Source organism: Lynx rufus, unplaced genomic scaffold, assembly GCF_022079265.1.
Source record: "Lynx rufus isolate CCGP_SWC_20201006 ecotype Redwood Valley unplaced genomic scaffold, mLynRuf1.p SCAF_2, whole genome shotgun sequence".
Lineage (NCBI taxonomy): Eukaryota > Metazoa > Chordata > Mammalia > Carnivora > Felidae > Lynx > Lynx rufus.
This window is the reverse complement of record NW_025814834.1, coordinates 25,933,520-25,952,352: the sequence shown is the minus strand read 5'-3', so window position 1 is coordinate 25,952,352 and position 18,833 is coordinate 25,933,520.

Below are 18,833 nucleotides of genomic sequence, written 5' to 3'. Positions count from 1 at the left end.
TCAGCATGATGCACCACATTAATAAAAGAAAAAATAAGAACCATATGATCATCTCAGTAGATGCAGAAAAAGCATTTGACAAAGTACAACATCCATTCACAATAAAAAAAAAAAACCTCAACAAAGGTTTAGTAGAAACATTTCTCAACATAATTAAGGCCATATATATAAAAAAACCCTACAGCTAATTTTAGTCTCAATGGGGAAAACTGAGAGTTTTTCCTCTATAGTCAGTGACATGATAGGGATGTTTACTCTCACCACTGTTACTTTAACATAGTATTGAAAGTCCTAGCCACAGAAATTAGACAACAAAAAGAAATAAAAAGCATCAAAATTAGCAAGGAAGAAGTAAAACTTCCACTATTTTCAGATGACATGATACTCCATGTAGAAAATCTGAAAGACTCCACCAAAAACGTGCTAGAACTGATACATGAACTCAGTAAAGTCTCAGGATATAAAATCAATGCACAGAAATCTATTGCATTTCTAAATATTAATAATGAAGCAGCAGAAAGAGAAATTAAGGAATCAATCCCATGTACAATTGTACCAAAAACAATAAGATACCTAAGAATAAACCTAACCAAAGAGGTGAAAGACCTATACTCTGAAAAATATAAAACACTGATGAATAAACTGAAGATGACACAAACAAATGGAAAGGCATTCTATACTCATGGATTAGAAGAACCAATATTGTAAAATGTCTATACTACCCAAAGCAATCTACACATTTAATGTAATCCCTATCAAAATACCAGCAACATTTTTCACAGAACTTTCATAAACAATCCTAAAATTTGTATGGAACCACAAAAGACTCAATAGCCAAAGCAACCTTGAAAAAGCAGAGCAAAGCTGGAGGCATCACAATTCCAGACTTGAAGTTAGATTTCAAAGCTATACAGATCAAAACAGTATGGAACTGTCACAAAAATAGACACACGGATCAACAGAACAGAATAGAAAACCAAGAAATGAACCCACTATATGGTCAATTAATCTTTGGCACAGGAGGAAAGAATATCCAATGGAAAAAAGTGTCTTCAACAAATGATGTTGTGAAAACTGGACAGCAACATAAAAAAGAATGAAATTGGACCACTTTCTTAACATGATACAAAAAGATAAATTCAAAATGGATTAAAGGCCTAAATGTGAGACCTGAAATAAAAATTCTAGAGGAGAATACAAGCAGTAACCTCTTTGATATTAGCTGTAGCAACTTCTTTCTGGATATGTCTCTGGAGGCAAGGGAAGCAAAAGCAAAAATAAACTATTGGGACTTCACCAAAATAAAAAAAGCATCTGCATATCAAAGAAATGATCAACAAAACTAAAAGGCAACCTTCAGAATGGGAGAAGATATTTGCAAAGACAATATCTTTTTTTTCTTTTTTTTTCCTTTTTTTAAATTTTATTTTTTATTTTTTTAAATTTACATCCAAATTAGTTAGCATATAGTGCAACACTGATTTCAGGAGTAGATTCCTTACTGCCTCTTACTAATTTAGCCCATACCCCCTCCCACAACCCCTCCAGTAACCCTCAGATTTTTCTCCGTATTTATGAGTCTCTTCTGTTTTGTCCCCCTCCCTGTTTTGATAATATTTTTGTTTCCCTTCCCTTATGTTCATCTGTTTTATCTCTTAAAGTCCTCATATGAGTGAAGTCATATGATTTTTGTTTTTCTCTGACTAATTTCACTTAGCATAATACCCTTCAGTTCCATCCACGTAGTTGCAAATGACAAGATTTCATTCTTTTTGATTGCCAATACTCCATTGTATAGATATACCACTTCTTCTTTATCCATTCATCCATTGATGGACATTTGGGCTCTTTCCATACTTTGGCTATTGTTGATAGTGCTGCTAGAAACATGGGGGGAGGTGCATGTCTCCCTTCGAAACAGGACACCTGTATCCCTTGGATAAATGCCTAGTAGTGGAATTGCTGGGTCGTAGGGTAGTTCTATGTTTAATTTTTTGAGGAACCCCCATGCCGTTTTCCAGAGGCTGCACCAGCTTGCATTTCCATCAGCAGTGCAAAAGAGATCCTCTTTCTCCGCATCCTCGCCAACATCTGTTGTGCCTGAGTTGTTAATGTTCGCCATTCTGACAGGTGTAAGGTGGCATCTCATTGTGGTTTTGATTTGTATTTCCCTGATGAAGAGTGATGTTGAGCATTTTTTCATGTGGCAGTTGGCCATCTGGATGTCTTCTTTGGAGAAGTGTCTATTCATGTCTTTTGCCCATTTCTTCACTGGATTCTTTGTTTTTTGGGTGTTGAGTTTGATAAGTTCTTTATAGATTTTGGATACTAACCCTTTACCTGATATGTCATTTGCAAATATCTTCTCCCATTCTGTCGGTTGCCTTTTAGTTTTGCTGATTGTTTCCTTTGCTGTGCAGAAGCTTTTTATTTTGATGAGGTCCCAGTAGTTCATTTTTGCTTTTGTTTCCCTTGCCTCCAGAGATGTGTTGAGTAAGAAGTTGCTGCAGCCAAGATCAAAGAGGTTTTTGCCTGCTTTCTCCTCGAGGATTTTGATGGCTTTCTGTCTTACATTGAGGTCTTTCATCCATTTTGAGTTTATTTTTGTGTATGGTGTAAGAAAGTGGTCCAGGTTCTTCTGCATGTTGCTATCCAGTTCTCCCAGCACCACTTGTTGAAGAGACTGTCTTTATTCCATTGGATATTCTTTCCTGCTTTGTCAAAGATTAGTTGGCCATACATTTGTAGGTCCATTTCTGGGTTCTCTATTCTGTTACATTGATCTGAGTGTCTGTTCTTGTGCCATTACCATACTGTCATGATGATTACAACTTTGTAGTAGAGGCTAAAGTCCAGGATTGTGATGCCTCCCGCTTTGGTTTTCTTCTTCAACATTACTTTTGCCATTCAGGTCTTTTGTGGTCCATACAAATTTGGGATTGTTTTTTCTAGCTCTGAGAAGAATGCTGGTGCAATTTTGATTGGGATTGCATCAAATGTGTAGATTGCTTTGGGTAGTATTGACATTTTAACAATATTTGTTCTTCCCATCCATGAGCATGGAATCTTTTTCCATTTTTTCATTCATCTTTTTCCATTTTTTCTTCTTCAGTTTCTTTCATAAGCTTTCTAAAGTCTTCAGTGTATACATTTTTCACCTCTTTGGTTAGGTTTATTCCTAGGTATTTTATGTTTTTTTGTGCAACTGTAAATGGGATCGATTCCTTGATTTCTCTTTGTCGCTTCATTTTTGGTGTATAGGAATGAAACCGATTTCTGTGCATTGATTTCATATCCTGCAACTTTGCTGAATTCATGAATCAATTCTAGCAGTTTTTTGGTGGAATCTTTTGGGGTTTCCATTTGGAGTATCATGTCATCTTCGAAGAGTGAAAGTTTGACTCCCTTCTGACCGATTTGGATGCCTTTTATTTCTTTGTGTTGTCTGATTGCAGAGGCTAAGACTTCCAATACTATGTTGAATAACAGTGGCAAGAGTGGACATCCCTGTCGTGTTCCTGACCTTAGGGGGAAAGCTCTCATTTTTCCCCATTTAGGATGATATTAGCGTTGGGTCATTCATATATGGCTTTTATGATCTTGAGGTATGCTCCTTCTTACCCTACATTCTTGAGGGTTTTTAACAAGAAAGGATGCTGTATTTTGTCAAATGTTTTCTTTGTGTCTATTGAGAGGATCATATGGTTCTTGTCCTTTCTTTTTTTGATGTGATGAATCACATTAATTGTTTTGCAGATATTGAACCAGCCCTGCATCCCAGGTATAAATCCCACTTGGTCGTAGTGAATAATTTTTTTAATGTATTGTTATTGTTGGATACAGTTAATATTCAATAATATTATTGGATATTATCTTGTTGAGGATTTTACATCCATGTTCATCAGGGAAATTGGTCTATAGTTCTCCTTTTTAGTGGGGTCTCTGTCTGGTTTTGGAATCAAGCTCATGCTGGCTTCATCAAAACAGTTTGGAAGTTTTCCTTCCATTTCTATTTTTGGAACACCTTCAAGAGAATAGGTGTTAACTCTTTCTTAAATGTTTGGTAGAATTCCCCTGGGAAGCCATCTGGCCCTGGACTCTTGTTTTCTGTCAGATTTTTGATTACTAATTCGATTTCCTTACTGGTTATGGGTCTGTTCAAGTTTTCTATCTCTTCCTGTTTCAGTTTTGGTAGGGTATGTTTCCAGGAATTTGTCCATTTCTTCCAGATTGCCCATTTTATTGGCATATAATTGCTCATAATATTCTCTTATTATTGTTTTTATTTCTGCTATTGGTTGTGATCTCTCCTCTTTCATTCTTGATTTTATTTATTTAGGTCCTTTCCTTTTTCTTTTTGATCAAACTGGCTAGTGGTTCATCAATTTTGTTAATTCTTTCAAAGAATCAGCTTCTGGTTTCATTAATCTGTTCTACAGTTTTTTTGGTTTTGATAGCATTAATTTCTGCTCTAATCTTTATTATTTCCGGTCTTCTCAGCACAAGAAGGGGGTTTTACTTGCTGTTCTTTCTCCAGCTCCTTAAGGTGTAAGGTTAGGTTGTGTATCTGAGACCTTTCTTCCTTCTTTAGGAAGGCCTGGATTGCTATATACTTTCTTCTTATGACCCAGAGGTTTTGAGTTGTGGTGTTATCATTTTCATTGACTTCCATATACTTTTTAATTTCCTCTTTAACTGCTTGGTTAGCCCATTCATTCTTTAGTAGGATGTTCTTCAGTCTCCAAGTATTTGTTAACTTTACAAATTTTTTCTTGTGGTTGATTTCGAGTTTCATAGTGCTGTGGTCTGAAAATATGCATGATATAACCCTGATTTTTTTGTTCTCAAGGCTGATTTGTGTCCCAGTATATGGTCTATTCTGGAGAACGTTCCATGTGCACTGGAGAAGAATGTATATTCTGCTGCTTTAGGATGAAATGTTCTGAAAATATCTGTTATGTCCATCTGGTCCAGTGTGTCATTCAAAGCCATTGTTTCATTGTTGATTTTTTGATTAGATGATCTGTCCATTGTTGTGAGTGAGGTGTTGAAATGTACTATTATGGTATTACTATCGATGAGTTTCTTTATGTTTGTGATTGAATGCTTTATATATTTGGGTACTTTCACATTTGGCACATAATGTTTACAATTGTTAGGTCATTTTGGTGGATAGACCCCTTCATTATGATATAATGCCTTCTGATATGATACAGTCATTATTTTAAAGTCTAGATATAACTATGGCTACCCTGGCTTTCTTTTGTTGACCATTAGCCTAATAAATGGTTCTCCATTCCCTTAGTTTCAACCTGAAGTTGTCTTTAGGACTAAAGTGGGTCTCTGGTAAACAGCATATAGATGGATCTTGTTTTCTTACCCATTCTGTTACCCTATGTCTTTTTTTTTTGGAGCATTGAGTCCATTGACGTTTAGAGTGAGTACTGAAAGATATGAATTTATTGCCATTATGATGCTTGTAGAGTTGGAGTTTCTGGTAGTGTTCTCTGGGACTTTCTAATCTTTGTTGCTTTTGGAATTTATTTATTTATCTCTCTCTCTCTCTCTCTCTCTCTCTCTCTAAATATATATGTATATATATATATTTTTTTTTCCATCTTTTCTCCCCTCAGAGAGTCCCTCTTATAATTTCTTGAAACACTGGTTTAGTGGTCACAAACTCCTTTAATTTTTGTTTGTCTGGGAAACGTTTTATCTCTCCTTCTATTTTGAATGACAGCCTTGCTGGATAAAGAATTCTTGGCTGCATATTTTTCTGATTCAGCACATTGAATATATCCTGCCACTCCTTTCTGGCCTGCCAAGTTTCTGTGGATAGGTTTGCTGCAAACCTGATCTGTCTTCCCTTGTAGGTTAGGGGCTGTTTTTCCTTTGCTGCTTTCATGATTCTCTCCTTGCCTGAGTATTTTGTGAATTTGACTATGACATGCCTTGTTGATGGTTGGTTTTTGTTGAATCTAATGGGGATCCTCTGTGCTTCCTGGTCTTTGATGTCTGTGTCTTTCCCCGGGTTAGGAAAGTTTTCTGCTATGATTTGCTCACATAACCCTTCTACCCCTATTTCTCTCTCTTCCTCTTCTGGGACCCCTATGATTCTGATGTTGTTCCTTTTTAATGAGTCACTGATTTCTCTAATTCTTAAGTCATGCTCTTTGCCTTAATCTCCCTCTTTTTTTCCTGCTTCATTATTCCCTGTAAGTTTGTCCTCTATATCACTGATTCTCTGTTCTGCCTCACCCATCCTTGCCGCTGCAGCATCCGTCTGTGAATGCAGCTCAGTTATAGCATTTTAAATTTCATTCTATTTTTCACTTCTTTTATCTCTGCAGAAAGGGATTCTAATCTATTTTCGACTCCAGCTAGTATTCTTATTATCGTGATTCTAAATCTGGTTCAGACATCTTGCTTGTATCTGTGTTGGTTAAATCCCTGGCTGTCGTTTCTTCATGCTCCTTTTTGGGGGTGAATTCCTTCGTTCTGTCATTTTGAAGGGAGAAAAGTAATTAATGAGATAGAACAATTAAAATTAAAAAAATTAAAATTGAAAAAATAGAAAATTAAAAAGCTTACACACACACAAAATCGAATAAATGATGGTAGATCCTAGGTGTGTTTTGGTCTGGGTGTTGAAAGTGGTTTGACAGATTAGAGGAAAAAAAAGGGGGTGCGAGGAAATTGAGAATTTGAAAAAATGAATACACTGCAGTAGACTAAAATGAGATGATGGGAGTAAAATAGAATTTGAAAAAATTTACCCAAAAGTAAAGAATATAGTAGAATAAAAATAAATAAAAATATTTTTAATAAAAATTAAAAATAAAAATGAATTTTTTTCTTTTTCTGTATTCAAGAAAAAGAAAGGAAAAAGAGAAAAAAGATAAAAAAAGGAAATCGTTTGAAAATTTGAAAAAGTGAATACACTGTAGTAGACTAAAATAAAATGATGGAAGTAAAATAGATTGAAAAATTTTGCATAAGAGCATAAATATAGTAAAAAAATTAAAGAAAAATACTTTTAATAGAAATTGAAAGTAAAAATGAAGTTTTTCTCTTTCTGCATTCAAAAAAATAAAAGTAGTGTAAAAGAAAAAAGAAAAAAGGAAATAGTTTGAAAATTTGAAAAGGTGAATACACTGAAGTTGACTAAAATAAAATGATGGAAGTAAGATAGAATTTGAAAAAAATTACACAAAAGTAAAGAATATAGTAAAAAATTAAAGAAAAACATTTTTAATAAAAATTGAAAATAAAAATGTATTTTTTCTCTTTCTATATTCAAGAAAAAGAAGTGTAAATGAGAAAAGAAAAAGAAAAAAAAGAAAGAAAACTGAATAGATGGACCTGCTAACAGATTGAAATAGGACTGAAATTCCTTCGTTTTCTTTTGGAAGTCAGACTATGTAGCAGTTTCTAGTACATAAACTAAGTAGGCGGTGAGACTTGTGTTCTGGAAGAGCGAGGTAGGCCCAGTTGGTCAGGGCTCAGTGTAAAGGCTCTGTTCTCCACTAGATGGCGCTGCTAGCCTACTCGGGTGGAGTGTTGTGCCCCTCATAGGTGCGTATGCACATGCGCGGGAGCAGTTAAAATGGCGTCAACCAATTACCCAGTCTCTAGTATCCTTACTCTGTTCTCCCAGATCAGCAATTGCACACCTGTCTTCTGTCTTCAGCTTCCATCCACTCTCTGCTTTTTCACTCTCCGTGACCAGGCCCCAGGTAGTACCTCTCTCCCGAGTTTTGTCTCAGATGCGGCTGTTTTCCCCAGCCCCTTACTTCTGAAGGACTGTGGCTTTGGCCCGTTCTGCCCCTCTGTGCGAGGGTCTCACTGAGCAGTGGCCAAAGGAGCAATGGCCGAATGTCGGCTGCACCCAAGAACACTTGCTGGACCCTGCTGCTGCCTGTGCCCTGAGACTGAGGTCAGGTGCCAGCCCGCCCCAGAAAAAGTTCGCGAGACAGTGTAGCAGCAGCTTTTCAGGGATTACGGAAAATCACAACACACATCTGGCACCAGGCTTCACCTTTAAGGACCTTGTTCCAGCAGCAGCAAATGTGGCCGTTTTCTGGGGTCTGCTGGGACCAGGTGGCTTCAACAGTCTCTACCAAATGTCCTTCAGGCAGTGGAACTGCTTTTGCCCGTGTGGCCTGAAAACCTCCTGGACCGCACTCTGTTCCTGGGGATTCGCCCTTCTCACCAGAGCACCACCAGGTATGGAGCTGTGGAGTTGCAGCCTTTGCGCTCCCCTTGTTTACAGTCTTGATGGAATTTAAACCCTCTCCTTTCTCCCTTTTTAGTTTAGCCCCTGCGGCTGTCTCCAATTTTCCACTTTCTCTCCAGCTGCTTTTGGGGAGGGGTGGTTTTCCCGTATTCCCCCCCACCCCCGCTCCGTTCTCTCTCTCCACCCACAAAAGCATCTCCCTTCCCGAGCCTTCTCACTCCCCAAGTTTACCTCTCCGCGCCTTGTACCTGCTGAATTCTGTGGTTCAGTTTGCGCAGATTGTTGTGTTAATCCTCTAATCAGTTTTCTAGGTGTGCAGGATGGTTTAGTGTTGTTCTGGCTGTATTTCACGGACGCGAGACACACAAAAATCTTCCATGCTGTTCCGCCGCAAAGGACATATCTGATAAAGGGTTAGTGTTCAAAATATATAAAGCACATTTTAAAATAGGATTTTAAAAGAATGATTTGTTTATCCCCAAATGATCCCGCTGCTAGTGCTTTCCTCCTGGACTCATTCACACCCATCATCCTACACTTGATGATTAAGACCTTCCCCTTAGAGCTGCCTTGACTAATCAACCATATCTCTGCTGCTCTTCTCCATCCCTGCCACAGCATCTTGTTTGTGTCCTCCAGGGCCCTAACTCCAGTCTTTTCCAATTTATCCAATTACATTGTCAGTCGTTTGTTTACTTTTGTTCCCTATTTATTCCACTGGAATGTAGTCAATATGAGAATATAAATCTCATCTGCCTTGTCAACCACAGAAAAGCCATGGCCATGGAGTAGGCAATCAGTGTAGATTTGTTGTATGAATAAACACAGAGAACTAGGCCTCTATAGGAAGAACTTAGATTTGGGAGATTTACTCATCCTCTTTCAATTTTGTTTTTGAGACAATGATTCTTCTTAAGAGAGATGTTGTAACTTAAGCTTGCTTCAGTATTAGGGGAAAGTCTTGGGCATCCTTTAGAAGTCACTCTTAGAGCAGTAGTCTTGGGACTCTCTGGAAAGTTCTTCCAGTTAAAGAATTCAAAATCTAGGGGCGCCTGGGTGGCGCAGTCGGTTAGGCGTCCGACTTCAGCCAGGTCACGATCTCGCGGTCCGGGAGTTCGAGCCCCGCGTCGGGCTCTGGGCGGATGGCTCAGAGCCTGGAGCCTGTTTCCGATTCTGTGTCTCCCTCTCTCTCTGCCCCTCCCCCGTTCATGCTCTGTCTCTCTCTGTCGCAAAAATAAATAAACGTTGAAAAAAAAATTTTAAAAAAAAGAATTCAAAATCTAGGGGCCACAGAAATCACTGTGATGAGTACCTTTTCTGATACTTCCAATATTAATTTGTAATGAGGACTCATGGAAGCAACTCTGAATGTTTGTCTAGTTTCTCTGCACTCCTCAACATATGTCTGCTTTCCTCAAAATGATGCATGTCTGGAGGGAGGTGAAACAGCCATTAAACCTGGAAGGTATTTATCCTCCTTTCTTTTGGCATTTTATTGCCCTTTAACTCATTTGTGAAAATTTTCAAAGCAGAATCAGACTAGGGAATAAAAGTCCTTTTCATTAAAATGGCCAATGTGCATACATCTCTTTGTTCTTCCCTGTGGAAGGTCTTTTGATCAGTACATGAGGAGGGAATTTATGAAGAAAGAAAGCTTGGAAAATTTATCTCCACAGATAAAAGTATCAGAGCAAAATACACGGATTCCATTTAGCAAGATAAAATTATTTTCAAACCAAAATTATAAAATTATAAAATATTAGCAAAGCTACAGATGGAATGTCTGTTAGTGGTACAACTGGTTTGTTTAGAATGTAGGAAAAACAAAGGCATATTTGTCAACGTCCATCTAATTGCTGTCAGTGGGGAGAGAAGATACATCATTTTTAGAAGCTTAAACCCTAACTAGGGTACTTTGGCTATTATTTGTTTTTAACTTCCATTCTGCAGGATAAGAGGAAATAACAGATGCTTTTGCCCCCATGAGTTTTTAAATCTCTGCCTTTTAACATGTTCCTTTCTGGTATTAAACTTGGTAGTCATACATGTAAAGGACTTGAGTTTATGAAACATGGAACAGAGTTTGAGATACCAGGAAGTTTTAAACATAACACATTTATAATGATAATTTGCTATCTATTAAGTGCTTTTGTTTAATTCATATTGTTAGGATATATTTCTATGGCCTTTGAATTGTATTTCTTTTAGTATCATTCTTTGATGATTCTAATTAGGTAGGAAATTTATAAATACAGAAAAATATGAAAAAGGAAAAAAAAATCATGACCTATAATAACTTGAACCAGGGATGTACACCACTGATAATTTAGCAAATTTCCTTGTAATATCTGTGCAGAGATATGTGTAGTACAGATGCATATATGCATGTAAATGTGTATATACTCATATACTAAGCTCTAATGTCTAAGCATATCTTGTAGCACCTGAGTATAAAATGAGGTCACTTTCATATATCCAATAAATAATAATCAACATCTAGTATGTACAATGCAGTGTCTTAGTCACTAGGGACCTAACAGTGAACAAAACCCCCAAATCTCTTCCCTCAGGGAGTTGTTCTGAGAAGAAAGTAACTTTCACTGATGGGAATTACAGTGGTTTAAGCCCTAATTTTAGTCTTTCTTCACAAATTTTTCTGTAAGTCCGTCTTGTACTCAGGAGACAGTCATTATCCTTCTACAGCTCCAGCAGGTCCTGGAGTGGGACACTTGGAGGTCAGTGATATGGTTCCTGGTGATCATTTCTAAATAGTTTAGCACCACTCGGAGAGGTGACGATGCATGTTGTTTGAAGTGATGCAGCTCTGGCCCCAGAACAGCATATCCTTCTCTGCGCTGCAAAGTCCTGACGTTAATCAGACAGTCATCTTTAAAAGCTTATCATTAAGCTCCTCATTCCACTGTTACACAAGTATGTTTCTTGTGGGTTTGAAACTCAACACTAGTAACTTTTCAAAATATTCCTTTCTACTTGAAAAGAGCTCCAATTACGTTTTCTCTATCTCATTACATTTTTATGTGATATTTTAGGTGCTCTGGTAGCCTGCAATAGCTGTCTAAAATCCTTTCCCTTAATCTGCCTCTTCTCCCATTCCTGGCCTTGAAAGAGGGGAGGAGTGTATTTATTCTTTATCCAGCCCCAGAGCAGGACAGACCCTTTTCTTAATTACCTACTGCTCTGTAGTGACTTCACACATGACAGAACTCTACTTGGTTGCCAGAATACATGCCAGGAAATAAAATCTAGAGAACAATGTAAAGTTCTATTAGGTTAGGCTGCTGTTGGGGTTTGCAGACTTAAAACCAAGGAAACCCTGGTTGGATACCTCTCTGCCCAACTCCTGTTTGTCACTCTGTGCAAATCTCCCTCTTTCATTTTTTTTTTAATGTTTATTTATTTTGGGACAGAGAGAGCAAGCAGGAGAGGTCAGAGAGAGAGGGAGAGAGAGAATCCTAAACAGGCTCCACACTGACAGCACAGAGCCTGACAAGGGGCTCGATCTCACAGACCATGAGATCGTGACCTGAACTCATATCAAGGGTCGGATACCTGGCTGACTGAGTCACCCAGCTGCCCCTATCCCTCTTTAAAAGGACTGTCCCCATGTAGAACTGCCCAAAACCCAGAAATTCTCTCAAAAAGCAAAGGAAATTCCCTTCTTATTGCCTAAGTTTTACCTTTACAACTCTAATTTATTATGTCAGGGTTTCCATATCCTAAGATGATATATCATGTAAATAAAAACCTTATTTTAGAGGACCTCCTCTTGTAGACATAGTTGGGTCCCAATTCTCTGGCCAGACAGAACAATCACAATACTCCATGTAACACCAGTATATATTAAGATACCTAGTCTTAGATAAAACTGAAGATTCATAGAGCCCAGCACTCCACTGTGGTTCCTTTGGTTGGTCTTATATCCTACATGAGGTGATCATTCCTCCATCTCTCTACATCCTTCCTCTTGTGTTCAAAATCTCAATTCCAGATTCTCTGTAAGCAACTGTTTAAACAAAAATATGTGCACATACACACACACACATGTCTTCCTAGGAGAATAAACAGAATATCTAGGTATTGAATATTCTAAGCCTTTGAATAGCTATGACACCTTTAGCAAAGAGACAAAAAAAAAACATGTAGAGAAAAAAACTGCTAAAAAAATGTACCTAATTTATATTATATTCACAGTCAGGTAAATATTGTTTTCACACATTTCTCCAAGGTAATGACTGGGATTTATTTTACATTCATGAAACTAAAGTGGATTCCTAGAAAAAAAGAACATTACATTTTCAAAAAGAATTAAGGTTTTTATTGCATATGCATTACATTTTATTACATATACATATATTTTTAACAAACTATTGTTATATCCTATATTGACTTTGTACAATAAACTTTTCGTTAAACCTTGTATGTGACCATTTTCCCATGTCATTAGCAATTTTCGAAAGCTTCATCTTAGTGGCTGTATCCATAATGTACAACTTATTTTGTCATGTTTCTTTTATTTAGAGGAAATCTATTTTGCTTCCATTTTTTTTCTACTACAAACCACATTGGAATGGTTATCTGTATGCATTTGCTTGCTTCATTGACTATTTCCTTAAGATATATGCTTGTTGGTGACACTGTTGTGGCATAGGATCTTAAGGCTCGACCTCAAGAAGATGGGTCTTTATTTCCTTGACCCTACTACATAATAATGTATCCTTTTCTGTGGAGTTGAGGAGACTAACAAATTATGATCAGTTACTAAGCAATGTTTGTCAAGGTTACTGTGCCTTTTCTATAGTTGCACTAAGGGCAACTCAGTTAAGATCTTAAATTTTCAGGCTTATGGTATCCCTTTAGGAAAGTGTTATTTGTTTAAACAACTGGTATTTAGTAATAATATATTTAATTTAATTATTCATATACATTTATTTAATGTAATCACAATGAAAATTTGCATTTTTCAGGTATAATGCAAAGTGAATCTAAATATCAAATTCTTAAGAGGATAATACATAGTTGTCTGTGACTAAATAAAGGTCTCAGAAAGTGTAAGCAGAGCCAGCCTGGTGTCTGTGACCACCACTTCTGAATCATTATTGACAGGGCTGAACCTCCAGGAACTATCTTCTTTTGACTCTGAAGGGGGTATTAGTATCAGAGGAAGTGAAGTCTGTGCTCCACGAGAAGAGAATCCAGTCCCGCTGTGCTGTAGTTATAACACATTTCTTATGCAATGTCTTTCCATGCTGATTACGGTGTGTTGATTACTCACATCTGGGGCTCGTATTTGATTAGGCTCACTGAGTTTAGCTCTTCTTCCCACTTCTAATTGTCTCTTTTCTCAATCTTCTCTGTCTTTATTGTCATTGAATTTCATTTTAGTCTGTAGTCAAATTGATGGCTTCTCACAGGTTTCATTACATTTTTTACTTCTTTGAGTTCTTTTTCCAAGGTTCTGCTATGTTTGCCCTTTCTAATATATTTGGACCTTTGACTGAGTAAGTAAACATTCAGAGATGCATATAATTCTATAGTCACTCTCTGTCACCAGTGAACTGTTTATAAGTGAACAGGTATGATTTTCATTTCATCTCTAAATACTTACTCCTTCATCAGATTAGCTAGAGTGATCAGAAGAAGGCTGTTTTGACCTTTGGAAAATATACTTAGTTGTGGTGTCTCTCTCTGTCTCTGCATCTCTGTCCCAGTCTTTATCTCTCTCTAAATAGATGATGGATAGATAGATAGATAGATAGATAGATGATAGATAGATGATTGATAAGTGGATAGATAATCATAGGTATAGAGTGTCATACACCTAGTAAGCACTAAGTATTCATGAGTTTCTTCTATATTCCAAAATTTTTACATTTTAATTTAGTCATGTAAATTTTTATATTTTAGTTTAGATATGTAAATTAAAGGCCCTAAAACTGAATTATCTCTGAAATGCTTAAGTGAGAATTTTTATAAGTTACCAAACTCCATGTTGGTCAGTATCTTCATTTTACATATTTAAACACAAATAATCTAGGTCAACTTTCATTGTAAATTAACACATTTTCTGTGCTTGCCCTTGGCTAAGTGCTTATAAATATACAATTTAAAATATTCCCTGCCTACCCAAGGAGTCCTGACTGAAGCTAACAATGAAGAATTCTTACCATTATACTAAACTATGGTGCTAGACATAGTCTTTTGGAGTATGAGAGGACACTGGCTTCCTGTATAATAAGTGACTATATAGTTCCCTTCTCACAACATAAATATAACAAACTTTCATATTGTTAGTCATACATAGGTTACACTGTTATGTTGGTGTTTAAAGCTGGAGTTTTAAAAAGTTAGTGGTTTTTTTTAAGTTTATTTACTTATTTTGAGATAGAGAGGGAGAAGATGAGAGAGAATCCCAAACAGGCTCTGTGCTAACCGCACCATCCCATGAACCACGAGATCATGACCTGAGACAAAATCAAGAGTCAGATGCTTTACTGACTGAGCCACCCAGACGCTCCTAATGTTTTGTTTTGTTTTGTTTTGTTTTGTTTTGTTTTGTTTTGTTTGAGATACCACTTAAACACATTAAATAGTATAACCTTTGAAAGATGATTATAGATCTGAGAGGAATAACAATTTAGCATCAGCCCCCAGTCAACTGGTTTCTATTCAACAATCCATCCAATAAGTATCTCTTGAACATCCACTACTTAGGTTTGGGGAAGTATCTGCAAATAAAACAAAAATTCTGATGCTATGGTACTCTAATACCCAAAGCCAATTTTACTAAATGTTCTCCAGTTAAAGGAGTAGTTTATCTATTACTCCCTATTTGTATACAGAATGCTGGGCAGTGCCAGAAAGATTATCATGTGATTGAGTAACCAGGAAACAAATATCCCAGGATATCCTGGGATAAAAAAATTTGTATCACATAATCTACCATGTTACACATATCCAGTGAAAGACAGAAATTGTAAAATGACAAACCTGTAATTACTGTTAGGATTTTATGCTGTTTTAAGAAATTACTGGTATCTTGTGAATATGGAAGGTCATTTGACTTGCCCAAGGACATGAAGAATGCTGGCTTTTTTGTCAGGAATATTACATTCCGGCCTTTTCAGTCAGCATACTTAGTTTTGCTATGAGGGAGTTGTCAGCTGATTTTCATGATATCGTATTGTTTACTCTGCTACTAAGTTGAAGACTATTCCTGTTAACATGACAGGTGTTAGTCTGTTTTGTTAGATTATACAATGTGATCTGCTTGGACAATGGAAATAATGCAAAACGTTCAAACATACACACACACCCACACATTCAGTATACGGTTAATTAAAATAAAAAATCATGATGAAATTTATGAACTAGAATGTCATTTTTCTATTTTGAAGAATAATATTGTTTTCAGTGTAGGAAAGGCGTTATGCTATGAGAACTCGTGTTATAAAAACAAAAATTGATTGAATTCAAACCTATTAGGGAAACAGTAGATGGGCTAAATTAAAAAAGAATACCATGAAAGCAAAGCATTATATTTGTTTATGAAAACTTATGATTTAAATGAGAACTGAAGGTTTTAATTGAAACAATTGATTGGCTTAAAATGGTTTATGCAAGATTTTAATTTAGAAATTACTGTTTTTCTCTGTCACAACCATTTTTTCATAAGCTGACTTTAGCAGCAATGAAACATCTCATTAGATTGTCACGTTACATTTTCAGAAATAATTATTTGCTTTATTATGATTCCTTTAAAAAGAACACAAATCTTTTCTCCAAAAAAGTTTGTGTATACAAGTACACACACACACACACACACACACACACACACACACACCTTTTATATTTCCTAATTCTCCACAAATTCTTTTCTAAAAAACAAATTAAGAACATAATTATTTTCATTAAGAACAAATACAATGTTAGTCTTAAGCTTCCTTAAACTACTTCAAAATCCTATGGAAGTGATTTGGGTTTAAAAAGTTAAGTAAAAAATAAGCAAAGCATTTTGTTGCCTTTTCAGTTGTCACAAAACTCAAAATTCAAGCAGATATCTCAGGTCTTCTGCATTTGCATAAAGTCTTTAGTTTAAAGAGCTAAATAACTTTGACTGCGTCAACTTTTTGATCCACAGTGCCCAGTATTGCATTTCACATCACATAACTTTCCTCCACAGCAAGATCCTTTCTAGGTTTTAAAGTTCTTTTTAAACTTCTTCATATTATATCTCTATACCTTATTTGATTTCCCATCTTTAAACTTTTTCTCATACATGGATTCCCTTTATTACTCTTGTATACTTCGTACCTCCCAATCTCTTCAGAGTCTTTTAGATTCCAGTTTCATATTTATCTGAAACATGCTGTCTTCATTTTCTTCCTACCCAGTTCAAATCCAATGATCATTATTTATTTCAACTATTTTCACACCAACCATCTCTACTCCCTTGTCTGTTTGTCCCCATCTTTGATGAATCTTATCTGCTTTTAAGGTCACTGGCATGGCCATTAGTAGGCTTCAGATGATCTTCTCTCAAACTTACTCATCTGGGCCTCTCCACAGGGCTGCCTCACCACATGGCATTTGGGTGTTCGCAAAGTGAGCATTCTAAAAAAGAGAATGAGAGAGCACTTCTAAGACAGAAGCATGATTTTTTTTACGTAAACTATTCTTGTAATGTATTCAGAAGCATACATTACATCTGTTGTATTCTACTCATTAGAGAAGAATCAAGGGGAAGTGATTACATAAATTAGGCATGAATACTGAAGGTAAGATCAGTGGGGATCGTCTTAAAATCTACCTACCGCAGGGGGAGAAAAAATATTAAAATGTTGACCTATTTGTACAGATGGTGCGCTATGACTGTCTCCCCATGGACTCACACCACAGTCACCAGAGCCACCCCCCGCAGGTACCCAGGCCACAGGCACTCTGCCACAGCAGGTCCAGTCCCATAATTATTTCATTACATCTTCTGGAAGTCTCAGTGGGATGCATTGGCTCAAGATTGCAGTCAACCTCCAAGTCCAGATTGGCACTAAGATCCAAGTCCAAGTCCTCCTCTGCCTCCAGATCCAGGTGTAGGTCCAGGAGTCCTCCCTCCATGGCCAAGAGGGAGTCCAAGTCCAGCTCACAATGCAAGAGTCCTCCCCAAGTCTCTTGAGGAGGAAGGAGTGGTGTCTTCTTAAGCAAATGATGTGTCACAAAGCAACATAACTAACGAAAGACTTGGGGGAAAAGGACCACACACAAAGTCCATTGAAGAGTCCTTTGAACAAGCTACTGGCTATTGAAAAGGTTGTTTTATGACATTTTGTCTAGTTTTTTTTTTGTTTTTTTTTTTTACATGTTTTGAGCTTTGCCTCAGGTGGCAAATTTCATGTTATGTGCCATTTTGTTGCTGTTATTCTAATTTCTTGTAATTTAGTGAGGTGAATGACTTCAGATTTCATTAGTGGGTTGGCTATTTGAGGTAAATTTTCCTTTTTGTATATACAGGGCTGACTTTTTTTGTTTGAAATTAAACAGATTGGTAACTTCATTTGTGGCCTCCTGACTTTTAAGGAAATGTGTGCAGCCATTACACACAGCCTAATGCTATCAAGGGATTGTCTCAATATTGCCTTCATTCCTTAAAATTAAAACCCCACAAAAGTTGGTGTAAATGTATTTGTATATGTTATTTAACTTCAGACCTAAATGGTAATTTGAACCCAGACTTGTAGAAAGACTTCTCAGCTGAAACGACTTGATTTTTTGAAAGGATTGTTTACCAGACACAATTCTAATCTCTTCTTATGTGTATTTTTGTGCTGTAGGCACAGTGGTATAGCAGATGAGTAATGCTGGTTAATGAGTAAGGTGGTGCATTGCTGTGCACGGTGCTTGGCTGTTTCCTGTTTGCTCCTGTTTGCTCCTGTGTAAAGATGTCATGTTGTGCAGAAACAACTGGCTGTCCAGGTTATTAAAATGCTCGACAGCTGTGCTTCCAGTCACCTGGGCCTTGCATATAAATAACAGAACCTACAGTGAACACATGGAGCTGATGATAAATGCACCTTTTTTCCTCCCCTCCCCCACCATGGTAAATCTGATCATCTTCATGTATGAACTTAAAATATAGAAAATGTTAATGAAGCAAATGGTTGGTAACTTTATAAGTGCTTATAACATAATGCACCTTTTTGCTCATATAACTATTGTTTTTGTAGTTTAATTAAAACTTTTTTTTGGCATTAAAATTTTTTTGACCCATTCACGAGAAGCAAAGATAAAGGAAAAGAAAAAGAAAATACAAAGTGAGATAGTAGAAATAAGCCCGATGTGTAACTACAATAAAATAAACATGTAAGAATGAGCTATTAAATACAGAAATTATTTTCCTTATATTCAAAATATAAATATTTATGTAAGGAGAAAAGGTTTGAAGAGATATAATCTTATTTGTAGATACTATGATTATTTTCATAGAATATTCAAAATAATTTTCACACTCTTAGAATTTATTAGAGTTGATGTTCTCTAATAAGTTTTTAGGATTTAGTTTTAGGATACAAACTCAACATATAAA